The sequence below is a fragment of the Rattus rattus genome, chromosome 4 (genome assembly GCF_011064425.1).
Source record: "Rattus rattus isolate New Zealand chromosome 4, Rrattus_CSIRO_v1, whole genome shotgun sequence".
Lineage (NCBI taxonomy): Eukaryota > Metazoa > Chordata > Mammalia > Rodentia > Muridae > Rattus > Rattus rattus.
The window spans coordinates 5588533-5601485 of NC_046157.1; the positions used below are offsets into that span (position 1 = coordinate 5588533).

The 12953-nt window shown below is 41.3% G+C and overlaps 1 pseudogene; it reads right to left on the reverse strand.

Annotated features, from left to right (window-relative positions):
• Nucleotides 1-10811: 10811 nt before the first annotated feature.
• LOC116897754 lies at nucleotides 10812-11702 on the reverse strand (annotated as a pseudogene).
• Nucleotides 11703-12953: the final 1251 nt, after the last annotated feature.

Genomic DNA, 12953 nt, shown 5'->3' on the forward strand with positions numbered 1-12953 from the left:
TTTTTACCACAAGAAATGAAAGACTGACACCATATGTCAACAGAAGGCACACAAAGCACTTAAGCCAGTGCCGTTTAGACTTCTGGATGTATTAGACATTCAATTATAGGGAAGGCATTCTCCTCTCCTAATTATTTAGGATATATTATTACTCAACAACATATTTGCTGTAGTCCTCTCAGCACAAAACTTTCCAAACAATGCATCCTCAATTACTTAAAAACAGCAAAAAATCAAAACAACTGGGCACGTCCTTATCTGCCTGTTGCTTGCTAAAGTTTGAGCTGTGTCCTTTCATTTACTTTCTGGAGACTCTTGGTTAAATGCCGTAGGAAACATAACACCCAAAGCAGGGCTTTATTAGTTTCTTGAATAAGGGCTGCTGCTAAAATTGTAGCTCATAGAGTCGATCCCTTACTTCCTTATCGGTTACCTATCTTCCTCCTCACCTCCTACAGGAATTGCCATCCACAGGGAAACATCATTACTGAAATTTATGCACGTCAGAACTTCTGTAGCAATCTCCTTGTTGACAGAAAATTATGGGCTTGATAGCGATGGGAAAGACAAGTCTTAAACAACTTACTGTTAATGAGCCTGCCGAAGTCATTGTGCCGTTTAATAAAATGCAGAGTGATTATTTGTGTCACACTGGTAATAACTGGCATTAACGTGTCACTTGGGATCTATGGTCCTTACCCTAAAGATCCTCTTTATGATTTTTTTTGTGAAGATGCATCATGGGTATTGACTAAAATTACATCTAAAAATCCTATAGCATTTGCTTCCAATGCGTTTACATCTGGCTCTTCACGAGGACAAGGAGCTTATGTTTCGTACACGAATCCCACATGTGCCACAAAAAAATACCGTACGCGCCCCAGGTTGTGCAGCCCAACAGTGGGAACTTGCGGTATTCAATTGGCTTCTGTTAGATGTTCCCCAACCACCGGGTGTCGTAACTGATGGTGTATTCTCAGGCTGTTTCACCCCTAGAAACGGCAAGACTTAAACCCAACCCACTACTCATGTTATTTCTCTCCCTTCTATGTCCTTAAGGCAACAATATCAACATTTTTTATAACTTACGCTTGTGCTCATTCTTATTTTCCAGGTCTGTTAACATCTGCTAATGCTCCAGCGATGCCCTGGCCTTCTTCTTGCCCCATGTACATTCCCGCTCCAGGACAGGGCACAACAAATATTCCAACCTCACCTTCTCCTTCTCTCTTCACCCCACTGCCCTCTGCTGGCTGAATAAATCCTCGAGGGTTAAAATCTAATGCCGTTTGGTAGATATTACTAATAGCTCAGAATTTGGATCTTTAAAATATACCTGTGTAAGGGCTGATGCTTCTTCTGATATGCTTGTCACTTCCTTCTCAGAAGAGCAAAGCCACCTAGGATATAAATCACTTATTAGACACCTCTCCTTCTTAGAGTTCCCATCACAACTAAAACTGACAATAGTTACACTCATCCTAGCAAATGCTTTAAGGAAGCTTGCAGTTTATGAAATATTAATCACGTCACTAGAATCCCTTACAACCCACAGGGTCAAACTATGGCGGAATGGCATCATCATTAAACACTTAAATGGCAGCTTTTTAAAGACCCGGAGGGGTGAATACACTTACCTAAATCCTCACACATTAGACTACATTTAAGCTATGCTTATTCAGTTCACAGGCTAATATGTTTTTGTTGTTGTTGTTGCCCCAAAGCATCTTTCCCTAAAGGAGATGAAGCCTAAAGCGAATGCTGACTAGAAAGATTTAGAGACTAATCAATGGAAAGGACCAGATGTTTTTCTAACATCAGGGGAAGGTTATGCTGTGTCTTTCCAGAAAATGAATGGAGTCCCAGCTGGCTCCCACTCTGGTGCATCACCCAGGCTGGCATCCCAGAGACCGCCAGACAAATGAAGCATCTAAAAGATAGATAACAAACCCATCAAGGGGCTATATCAAGACCTTAACTCGGGCTGGAGAGATGGCTCAGCGGTTAAGAGCACCCGACTACTCTTCCAGAGGTCCTGAGTTCAATTCCCAGCAACCACATGGTGGCTCACAACCATCTGTAAAGAGCTCCAATGCCCTCTTCTGGTGTGTCTGCAGACAGCTATAGTGTACTTATATATAATAAATGAATAAATCTTAAAAAAAAAAAAAGACCTTAACTCATCCAATTGAGACATCGGGAGGACAACAAGGACACAATACTATGACCCTCCAATCATGCAGTTATGTGTTCCGACTGTGCTAAATGTTAATTCTCAGCTCGCCAACCCAGATTCCAAACAGTTTTTGTCAGGAGTTAGGCCTGTAACAGGAGACGGTATGTTATTGTTTTGCTGTGCTAAGGACTGTTTTTTTTTTTTTTTTTTTTTTTTTTTTCCCTCTAGTCCCAGAAGTGATTATTGGGATACAAAAAGAAGTTTAAAAAAATGGTCTGTGTGATTAGTTCAAACTACTAACATTACAGCCAAAAAATATTAGCAGAAGCTAGTCAAGAGATGGGTGAACTGAGACCCATCACGGTTTTTAATTTTCCAAATATAGAGCTGTATAAATTATTCGTTGCTCAAGCACGATCCCCTGGCGTGTGCTGCTTTGATGTGTGCGATTTCTATAACACTGCATATGGTCAAACTGGTCTGTGTAAAGGGACACAAACCTCTCAGGTGACCTTTGAATGGCCAGTGTAGTTAAGACAGCTCTCCTCTTTGGTCCCCTGGTAGCTAGACTAACAGTTCTATGATACTTGCCTCTAACAGTGAGGCTAATCATGCAGGCAACACCCTCAATCTTGACCTCCATTACAGCCACAATCTTCTTGTTAAAAAAAATAAACAGGGAGGGGAGATAAAAAAAAAGGTAGGAGGCACAGAGGTCCCAGTGCTCACAGATAAACACGGGAATGTTAATCCTACCAGGTTGTTCCTTCCAGGGAAGGAACGCAATACCTATTTTCCACCCAGAAGGCTGGGAGTGGACATGCTGTGTAACCTGGTGACCTTTGTACTGTGTGGCTTAGAGACGTTTCCGGTACCAGATCCTCCCCAGACCCTTATCATAAGTTTGTTTTTTCTAGTCAATCTATAGGACCTATCTTTATGGACTTTACAAATAGTAAAGTTGATGTAGTCACGTCTGATCGGTCTCTGGCTTACGTTTGTTCCTCAAGGAGATGATGCATGCTTCCTTGTACGTGTGGGACTGTGAACAGTTTTCACTAAACTTTGCTGTGCCTCAATATGTCTAAAATAAACTCCTCAGAGTCAGACTTCTAAAGTCTGACCCAACACTGGCTACTGAGTCGTGCTGAGCCAAACTGCATTCTCCCCTTCTGTGGCTTTTCTCTCTGTTAAGGTTGCAGAGGACCCTGAAAGAGGTCCTGGAGCTGGAGTTACAGGTGAGCTCCTAACAGGTACCGGGAACTGAACAACTCGGATCCTCTGGGAAAACAGCAAGCACTCAGTTGTTTCTCCACATCTCCAGTGTCTGTCTCTGTGTACACGTCTGTCTGTCTGTCTGTTTGTCTACATGTCTGTCTGTCTGTCTATAGTCTGTCTATCTGCCTATTTGTCTGTCTACATATCTATCTGTCTGTCTATATGTCTGTCTGCCTATCTATCCATCCATCCATCTATCTATCCATCCATCCATCCATCCATCCATCCATCCATCCATCCATCCATCCATCTATATCTATCTATCTATCTATCTATCTACCTACCATCTGTCTGCTCTATCTGCCTATTTGTCTGTCTAGATAGCTATCTGTCTGTCTGTCTGAGATAGAGTTTCACCATGCAGCCTGGCTAGCCTGGCTAGCCTGGTCACTATGTAGACCAGGCTGGCCAGGAGCTCAAAGAGATCTGTCTGCCTTTGACTCTCTAGTGCTGGAACTAAAGGATCACACCAACACACTTGACATGTTTTTAAAAGATTCATTTGGTTTATAATTACTTGTATGCCCGTGTATCCGTGTGTGGGTAAGTCCACGTGAATGCCAGTGCCCGAGGAGCCCAGAGGCGTTGGATCCTTTGCAGCTAGAGTTGTTAGAGATTGCATGACCGCTAGTGTGTGTGCTGGGAGTTACACTGGGTCCTCTGCAGTGAGCTCCCTTAACTCCTGCACCATCTGAAACTCCTCAAAGTGGTTTTAATTTGCTTGAGGCCTGATGAGGCTGGACACTTCAACAATGTTATTAGCCATTTGTACTTTTTCTTTCGGGAACTCTGTTTAGTTCCAGAGCTCGTTTTTTGATCGGGTTGTTTTCTTTATGCTTAACTTCTTGAATTCTTTCTATATCTAAGATCCCAACGCTCCATCAGGCACTTCTCCTGTTCTGTAAGGTGCCTCTCCGCTCAATTGACTATTGCTTTTCTTGTACAAAAGCTCTAATTTAATGACACCCCATGTGCTGATTATGCGACCGGATTCCTTTTCAGAAGATCCTTACCTAGACCTGTATTATAAAGTTATTCCTATGTTTTCTTCCAGTAGTTTTAAGGTGTATGTTGGGGTCCCTGACCTTCTGGAAAAGGGCGAGAGATAAATCCAGTTTCATTTTTGTACGTATCCAATTTTCGCACCACCATTTGTTGGTGATGGTGTCTTTCTCCAATGTGTCTTTTTGGCATCCTGGTGAAAGAGCAGGTGGCTGTAGTTGTGTGGCCTTGTGTCTACTCTATTCTGCTGAGCTGTGTGTGTTATCCCAGCACCATGCTGCTGTTACTACAACTCTGTAGCATTCCAAGCTTCTTCAGTACTTTAACTAAAAAAATTATTTATGCATATGGTGTGCATCTGTGTGGGTGTAAGTTGTGTGAGTGTCCTAGGAAGACCAGGAGAGGGGGGTTATAGGTGACTGTGTCACCTGATTTTGGTGCTGAAAATGGAATTCTAGTCCTCTTCAACAGCACTGTGTACTCTTAACCCCTCAGCCCTGGAGCCCCTCTTCAGGACTTTTAATATGAAAAGATGTTGGATTCAGCTAAAAGCATACTCTACATCTCTTGAGATGACCATGTGATTTTGGTGTCATTTGTCGAACGATTCTTGCATCCAGGAATAAAGCTCACATGAGTGCATGATTTTTTTTTTTTTTTTTTTAATGTGTGGTTTCATTGTTTTGTTTTCTGTTCCTGGTGTTTAACAGGGGCAGGTTGGGGCAAGTGGGATGAACCGTTCTAAGCTGGAGTATGGGTGTCAGCTTTGCAGAGGTGGGCATGGGAGGGGGTTGGGGTTTGGCGTGGAGCTGAGGATGTCAGAAGCTTGGGTGAAGGGTTTGTAACGGGTGTGTGGTGTATGGGTGTTGGGATGCACCCATATGAGGTGAGAGTAGGGAACGCGACTTGGCAAGCCTCGCAGGTTGAAGGAAGCCTCGGGGTTTCAAGTCAGCAGCTGCTGCCCCCTGGTGGCAAGTTCGCTAGCAACGAACTGTCAACACTTAGGCTAGCCTCATTTTCCCTGTGGGTCACAGGCACACAGAGCCTACTCAAGGACGGTCACTAGAGCCTCATTGGTTTCAATACGGATGTGGACCTCAGCCTAGATCGCTGCTCTTCCGTGTTGGACAACTCCGACTGCACCTTCTCCAAGTTGGCCCAGACTGTCCCATCCTCTTCGGCCAATGACCGCACTAGAAGTCTGTGCTCAGGCTGATAGAGCGCACAAAGCACTTGGTGGTGGTGCTACCTTTGCTACTAGTCAGGCTGCAGGACCTGCAGAGTGAGACCCTAGGACGCCAGGGTGTTGGCACCATTGAAGAGCACCCGAATTGGGGGGAGGCAAAAGTGAAGGACTTCTGTCTGGGCCGGGAAGGGCGGCAGGCAGATGCCGGGATGTAGGCGCATATGGAGGTCCTGCGAGCTTCAGTGCAGGCAGGAAGTCAGGGAAGAGGACAGGACTCCAGCGACACGAGTGGACCATAGCAGCACTGAGTTAGGGTGAGGAGGACCTTTTCATGTGTTTTTGAATTCTGTTTGCAAGTATTTTGTTGAGAGTTTTTCTGTCTATGTTCATCAGGAAAGCTATAATCTCTCATCTAGCTTTGTGAAAGGAGTTTGGTAATGTTCTTACCTTTTTTATGTTGTGGGATAGAGAAGCATTGGTTTTAGTTTTTTTTGTTTGCGTTTGTGTTTTTGTTGTTGTTGTTTTGAGATGGGGTTTTTCTGTGTAGCCAGGCTATCTTGGAACTTACTTTGTAGACCAGGCTGGCCTTGAACTCACAGAGATCTGCCTGCCTCTGCCTCCTGAAGACTGAGACTAAAGGCCTGCGCTACCGTTGCCCAGAGGTTTTAGCTTTTCTTTGAAGCTTTAATAAAATTCATCAGTGAATTCATCTGGAACTGGACTTCTTTTAATTGAGAGATTTTTTTAAATTGCTACGTCAATATCATTGGCCTTCTTTTTTTTTTTTTACCTGCAAAGATTTTATTTTTAATTCTGTATATATGTGCATATACATGGTGAGTACAGGTGCCCTCTGAAGCCAGAGGTGCCCTTGAACTGGAATGATGTGAGCTGTGAGTACTGGGAACTGAGCTCAGAGTTCTCTCCAAGAGCAGCATGCACTGTTAACCACCGAGACTCTCCAGTCCCTCACCACGACTCTCACATCTCTGGGAATTCTTATTTTTATCATCTTGGTTTAGTTTTGGTAGGTCTTATATAGCTAGTTATTTTTTTAAAAAGATTTTAGATTTTCCAATTTAGTGAAAGACCTAAAGGTTTTCTTTATAAATTTTTATACTTACTGTATTACCAGGGTTCTCTAGAGAACAGAACTTATACAATGAACATATGTATATACATACATAAATAATACACATAGATGATAAACATATATATATATATGTTGAACATTTCTTCTTTCTTTCTTTCTCTCTCCCTCTCTTTCTTTCTTTCTTTCTTTCTTTGAGACAGGATTTCTTTTCGTAACCCTGGCTGTACCGGAACTCACTCTGTAGACCAGGTTGGCCTTGTACTTGCAAAGATCCTCCTGCCTATGCAGGGATTAAAGGTGTTTGTCATCACTGCCCAGCTGTTGAACATTTCCTAAAGTGCTTCTCAGCCATTGACATTTCCTCTTTTTTTTTTTTTTAAAGATTTATTTATTTTACTTATATAAGTACACTGTAGCTGTCTTCAGATACCAGAAGAGGGCATCGGATCCCATTATAGATGGTTGTGAGCCACCATGTGGTTGCTGGGATTCGAACTCAGGTCCTCTGGAAGAGCAGTCAGTGCTCTTAACCACTGAGCCATCTCTCCAGCCCCGCTTCCTCTTTCGAGAATTCTAAATCCGTACCCATTTTTAACTCGAGTGACTTGTTTTCTTCATGTCCGGTTTCTTTCTTTCTTCCTTTCTTCCTTCCTTCCTTCCTTTCTTTCTTTCTTTCTTTCTTTCTTTCTTTCTTTCTTTCTTTCTCTCTCTCTTTCTTAGTTCTTTATATATTTTGGATATTAGTCCCTGGATAATGTAGTTTGGATGTGTAGTTGGTAAATATATTTTCCCATTCTGTAGCTTGTCACATTGTCCAAATGAGGGTGCCTTTGGCCCACAGAAGCTTTTCAGTTTCGTGAGGTCATTTATTAGTTGGACTTAGTACCTGTGCTGGCAGTGTTCTGTTCAGAAAGTCTTTTCCTGTGTCAATGAGTTCATGGTTATCCCCCACTTTCTCTTCTATGGTACACTGTGTCTGGTTTTATGTTGAGGTCTTTGGTTCATTTCGACTTGAGTTTTGTGCAGGGTAATAAGTGTGGATCTATTTTGGATTGTTCTACACGCATCTGTTCAGGTTGACCAGCACGATTTGTTGAAGATGCCGTGTTTTCCCCAGGGTGTATTTGTGGCACCTCCATCAAAGCCATAGGTGCGTGGACTCATTTCTGGGTCTTCACTGCTATTCCGCTGAACAGTGTGTCTGTTTGGTGCCAATACCATGGTGTTTTTATTACCATAGCTCTGTAGTACAGGTTGAAATCAGAGACCGTGAGACCTCCAGCAATTGTTTTACCATTCAGGATTATTTTAGCCATCCCAAGTTCTTTTTGTGTTTCTATATGAAGTTGAAAACCGTGCTTTCAAAGTCTGTAAAGAATTGTGTTGGGATTTTGATGGAGACTGCATTGAATCTGTAGATTGCTTTTGGTAGAATGGCCATTTTTGCTATATCAATCTCACTGATCATGAGCATGGGAGATCTTTCCATCTTCTGATATCCTCTTCAATTTCTTTGTTAAGTGTCTTACAGTTTTTTGTTTTGTTTTGTTGATAGGGTTTCTTTGTGCAGCCCTGGCTGTCCTGGAACACTCTCTGTAGACCAGCCTGTCTCTGTCTCCTGAATACAAGTCTTTCGCTTGCTTGGTTAGAGTTTCCCCAGGATATTTATATTTCTTGAGGCTGTTGTAAAAGGTATTTTTGCCTGATTTATTTCTCAGTCCTTTTGTCTATAAGAGGGCTGCTGCTTTCTGTGTATTAAATTTGTATTCTGCTACTTTGCTGATAGTGTTTATCAGCAGTAGAAGCTCACTGGTAGAGTTTTTAGGGTCTTTTTATTTATAAAATTATACCACCAGCAAATAAAGACCTCTTCCTTTCCTATTTGTATCCTCTTGATCTCCTTCAGTTGTCTTAATGCTGTAGCTAAAACTTTAAATACTATATTGAATGTGGGAAGAACAGACAACCTTGTCTTGTTCTGGATTTTAGTGGAGTTGCTTTGAGTTCTTCTCTGTTTAATTTGATGTTCGTCATAGGCTTGCTGTAAATTGCCTTTATTATGTTTAGGTATGTGCCTTTGATCCCTAACCTCTCCAAGACTTTTATCACGAAGAAGTGTTGGGGTTTGTCAAAAGCCTTTTCTTTATCTAGTGAGATGATCATGTGCTTTTTATTTTTTTTTGATCTGTTTATATGGTGAATTAGATTTATCAATTTATGTATGTTGAAAGATACCTACATTTCTGGGATAAAGCGTATCTGATTACAATGGACAATCTATTTGAAGTGTTCTTGGATTCAGTTTGCAAGTATTTTATTAAGAATTATTGCATGTACATTCATAAGAGAAATCATTGTTTGTTTTTTTTGTTTTTTGTTTTTGTTTTTGTTTTTTTTTTTGTGGTTGAGTCTCTGTGGTTTAGGAGTCAGAGTAGTTGAGATCTTGTGAAAAGAATTCAAACATTTGCTCTGTTTGTATTTTGTGAAATAATGTGAGAAATATTGGTTTTGAAATTCTGGTAGAATTCTGAGCTCAAACCATCTGGCCCTGTTTTTTGTTTTTCTGTTTTTGATTGGTTGGTAGACTTTTAATCACTGTTTCTATTTCACCAGAGGTTATAGGGCTGATAAATTGCTTCTGTGATCTTGATTTAACTTTGACAAGTGGTATGAATAGAGAAAATTATTCATTTCTTTTAAATTTCCCAATTTGGTGGAGTGCAGGTTTTTAAAGTATAATCTTATGGTTCTTAGGATTTCCTTGGTGCCTGCTGTTATGTTCCACCCCCCTTTCTAAAAAGATTTATTTATTTTCTTTATGCATATGAGTACACGGTAGCTGTCTTCAGACACACCAGAAGAGGGCATTGGATCCCCATTACAGATGGTTGTGAGTCACCATGTGGTTGCTGGGAATTGAACTCAGGACCTCTGGAAGAGCAGTCAGTGCAGTGCTCTTAACCACTCAGCCATCTGTCCAGCCCCTAGGTTCCCCTATTTGTCTCTGACTTTGTTAATTTGGATATTTGCTTTCTGCCTTTTAGTTAATTTGGCTAAGAGTTTGTCAATCTTACTGATTTTCTTAAAGAACCAACTCGTAGTTTCATTGATTCTTTCTTTTTTTGTTTCTACTTTATTGATTCTAGCCCTGAGATCATTTCTTGCCATCTAATCCCTTTGAGTGATTTTTTTCTTCTATTCTATAACTTTCTGGTGTGCTTTTAATGTATTAATATTATGTTTTTCCAATTTTCATAATTCCTTATTATTTATTCTTCTCTTACAAAAGACACTTGGATAAATAACTATGAAATGGCATAAGTCACATTTAGAAATGGCCAAGGACACACCTTAGTACTCCTCACAGGAATATACTAATACAATCCTCCTCTCCACTGCCCACCTCTTTAATTTTTTAAAAAATAAATCAATTATTTTAATTCTCCACAATTTTAAACAATGAATTATCAAAAATAAGTAATCAAACACTATTCAGAAACAAAGACATTTAAATGAAAAGATTTAAAAACCACATGTGTGTACAAACACACACACACACAATATGATGTTGCTCAGAAACTCCAGCTAATGAATAAAACAAGATTAACTTCATAGGTGACATGTCACAACTCTGCAGAAGTGTGAATAAATACCAGAAAGCCCACGGTTAAGAGCTAGAGCAGCGGGGTTGGGGATTTAGCTCAGTGGTAGAGCGCTTGCCTAGCAAGCTCAAGGCCCTGGGTTCGGGTCCCCAGCTCCGGAAAAAAAAAAAAAAAAAAAAAAAAAAAGAGCTAGAGCAGCACATCAGCATGCAGTCAGAATCCTGTGAAGGTCACAGGGCATCGGGGCTCAGTGATGGCATTTCCAAGTCAGCCTCTTTACAGTAGATGATGCTTCAGGATGGATGCGGATTACATCCCCCTCATCACACACACACACACACACACACACACACACCACTGCCGAGGTCACAATTTGTGATGATTTAAGAATCTAAATTAAGCCCCAGAGCTCGTATCTCTTTTATTTTCCCTCAAGGCTACAGAAAATCTGCACGTAAGCAAGGAAATCAATTCTCATAATAAAAACACCCCTACAAATAGCTGAGGTACCCAGTCAGGTTCCTCACAGAGACTGTGCTGTATCACATTTGATTCTGAGGGCGCACTCTCCGAGTCCACGGGGTTGGGATCAGTTCTGCCCGGAAATACTAGCTTCTCACAAACTGCTTCCTTAATCGATAAATATTGTGATATTTCGTTAGGTTCCATGAAGAGGGAAGGTGGAACATGGATTAAGTTAACAATTTTGCTCTCGCTGGATGTATATCCTCATAACATGTAGGTCTTGTCAGCCTCATGGGAAAGCCTTGCGTCATTCATTCTGATGAGCACCCCATCAAGTCTCAGGAAAAACCGCAATGGCCAAAAAAAGCTGGAAGGCATTACTCGAATTTTCACACTCAGGCTGGAGACGCCGTGATCATGCAATTCATCTTCAATCCGGAGAACTTCTTCAAAAAATTTAATCTGTTCTCTGGATTTCAGTTTTTCTGTATCCATATGATCTGTTGTAGGTACAACCTCCAGGCAACGCTCCTTTATAATCTGTTGTATAGGTCCAGTCATATGGTTTAATAACTTCCTCCGCTCTTCTTTCCTACTTTGAGCATGCCCTGGTAGTTGTTCACACATCCCAGTGCATCCGTAGCATTGAAGCCAGACCATGCTGGATCCTTAGAACGTTGTCTACAAACATCATTTCAGGGAGGGATGGAGCATGCAGCTCGTCAACTAACCTTCCGCCCTGCAGCCGCAGCACTGGCTTACTAGACTCTCTAAGACACCTACATTCTCCTGCGGGTTTTCCACATCCACACACTTCGTGATGTGGGTCGTGGACGCTGTCACCTTCCAAGGCTGGAAGGAGAAGTCCTGGTGGTTGCTCTGAAAGCCGTGGATCATCATGGCAGAAGCGGAGCCTCAGGGCTACTCAAAGCAAATGCTTGAAGCAGCGTACACAGTGTGGCCTTCCCTGCAGCAAGGCTCCTGGGCGCGTCCATCCAATTTTTTTTTTTTTTAAAAGATAGGTAAGTAGTGATAAATTTGCTTCTTAGAACAGCCTTCATTGTTTCCTATAAGTTTGGATATGTCATATTTTCATTTTTTTTCAATTCCAGAAAGATTTTAACTTCTTCTTCTTTTTTTTCCTTTCTTTTTTTCGGAGCTGGGGACCGAACCCAGGGCCTTGCGCTTGCTAGGCAAGTGCTCTACCACTGAACTAAATCCCCAACCAGATTTTAACTTCTTAATTTCTGTCTCGACCCCTTTTTCATTCAGTGGTGTGTTGTAATCGTTTTGTTGCGGTTGATATCCAGCTTTAATTCATGGTGGTCAGATAGGATGAAGAGTTTTTCAGTATTCTTGCATATGGTGAGACTTGCCTTGTGTCCAAGTATGTGATAATTCTAGAAAAAGTTCCATGAGGTGCTGAGAAGAAGGTATGTATTATTTTGTGTTTGGGTGAAATGTTCTGCAAATATCTGTTAGGTCCATTTGGTTTAGGGTGCTGGTTGGCGCCAGCATTTCTCTGTTTAGTTTTTGTCCGATGATCTGTTTATTGATAAGATATTGGAGTCTTCTACTATCACTGTGTGTGGGTTAGTATATGATTTAAGGTGTAGTAGTGTTTCTTTGCCCCTGTGTTTAGTCCATGGATGATAAGAATTGCAATGTCCTCTTGATGGATTTTTTTCATTTGATAAATATATGGTGTCCTTCCCTGTTCTTCTGATTCATTTTGGCCTGAAGTCTAATTTGTCAAGATATTAAAGTGGCTACACCAGGTTGCTTTTTAGGTCCACTTACTTGGTGTCTATTTTTCCATCCTTGTACTTTGAGGTGATGTCTATCCTTGATGGCACGGAGTGTTTCTTGGTTGCAGTAGAAGGATGGATCCTGTTTTCATTACTGTTCTGTTAGTCTCTGTCTTTTTATTGGGGAATTGAGGTCATTGATATGGAGAATTGTCAATGATCAATGTTTGCTGATTCCTGCTATTTTGTTGTGGTGTGCCAACCCCTTCTTTTGATTTACTGGTCTGATATTATTTATTCTATTTTCAAATATGTGGTTAACCTTTTCATGTTGAAGTTTTTCTTCTAGAGCCCACTGTAGGGCTAGATTTGTAGGTAGTTATTGGTTAAATTTGGTTTTATC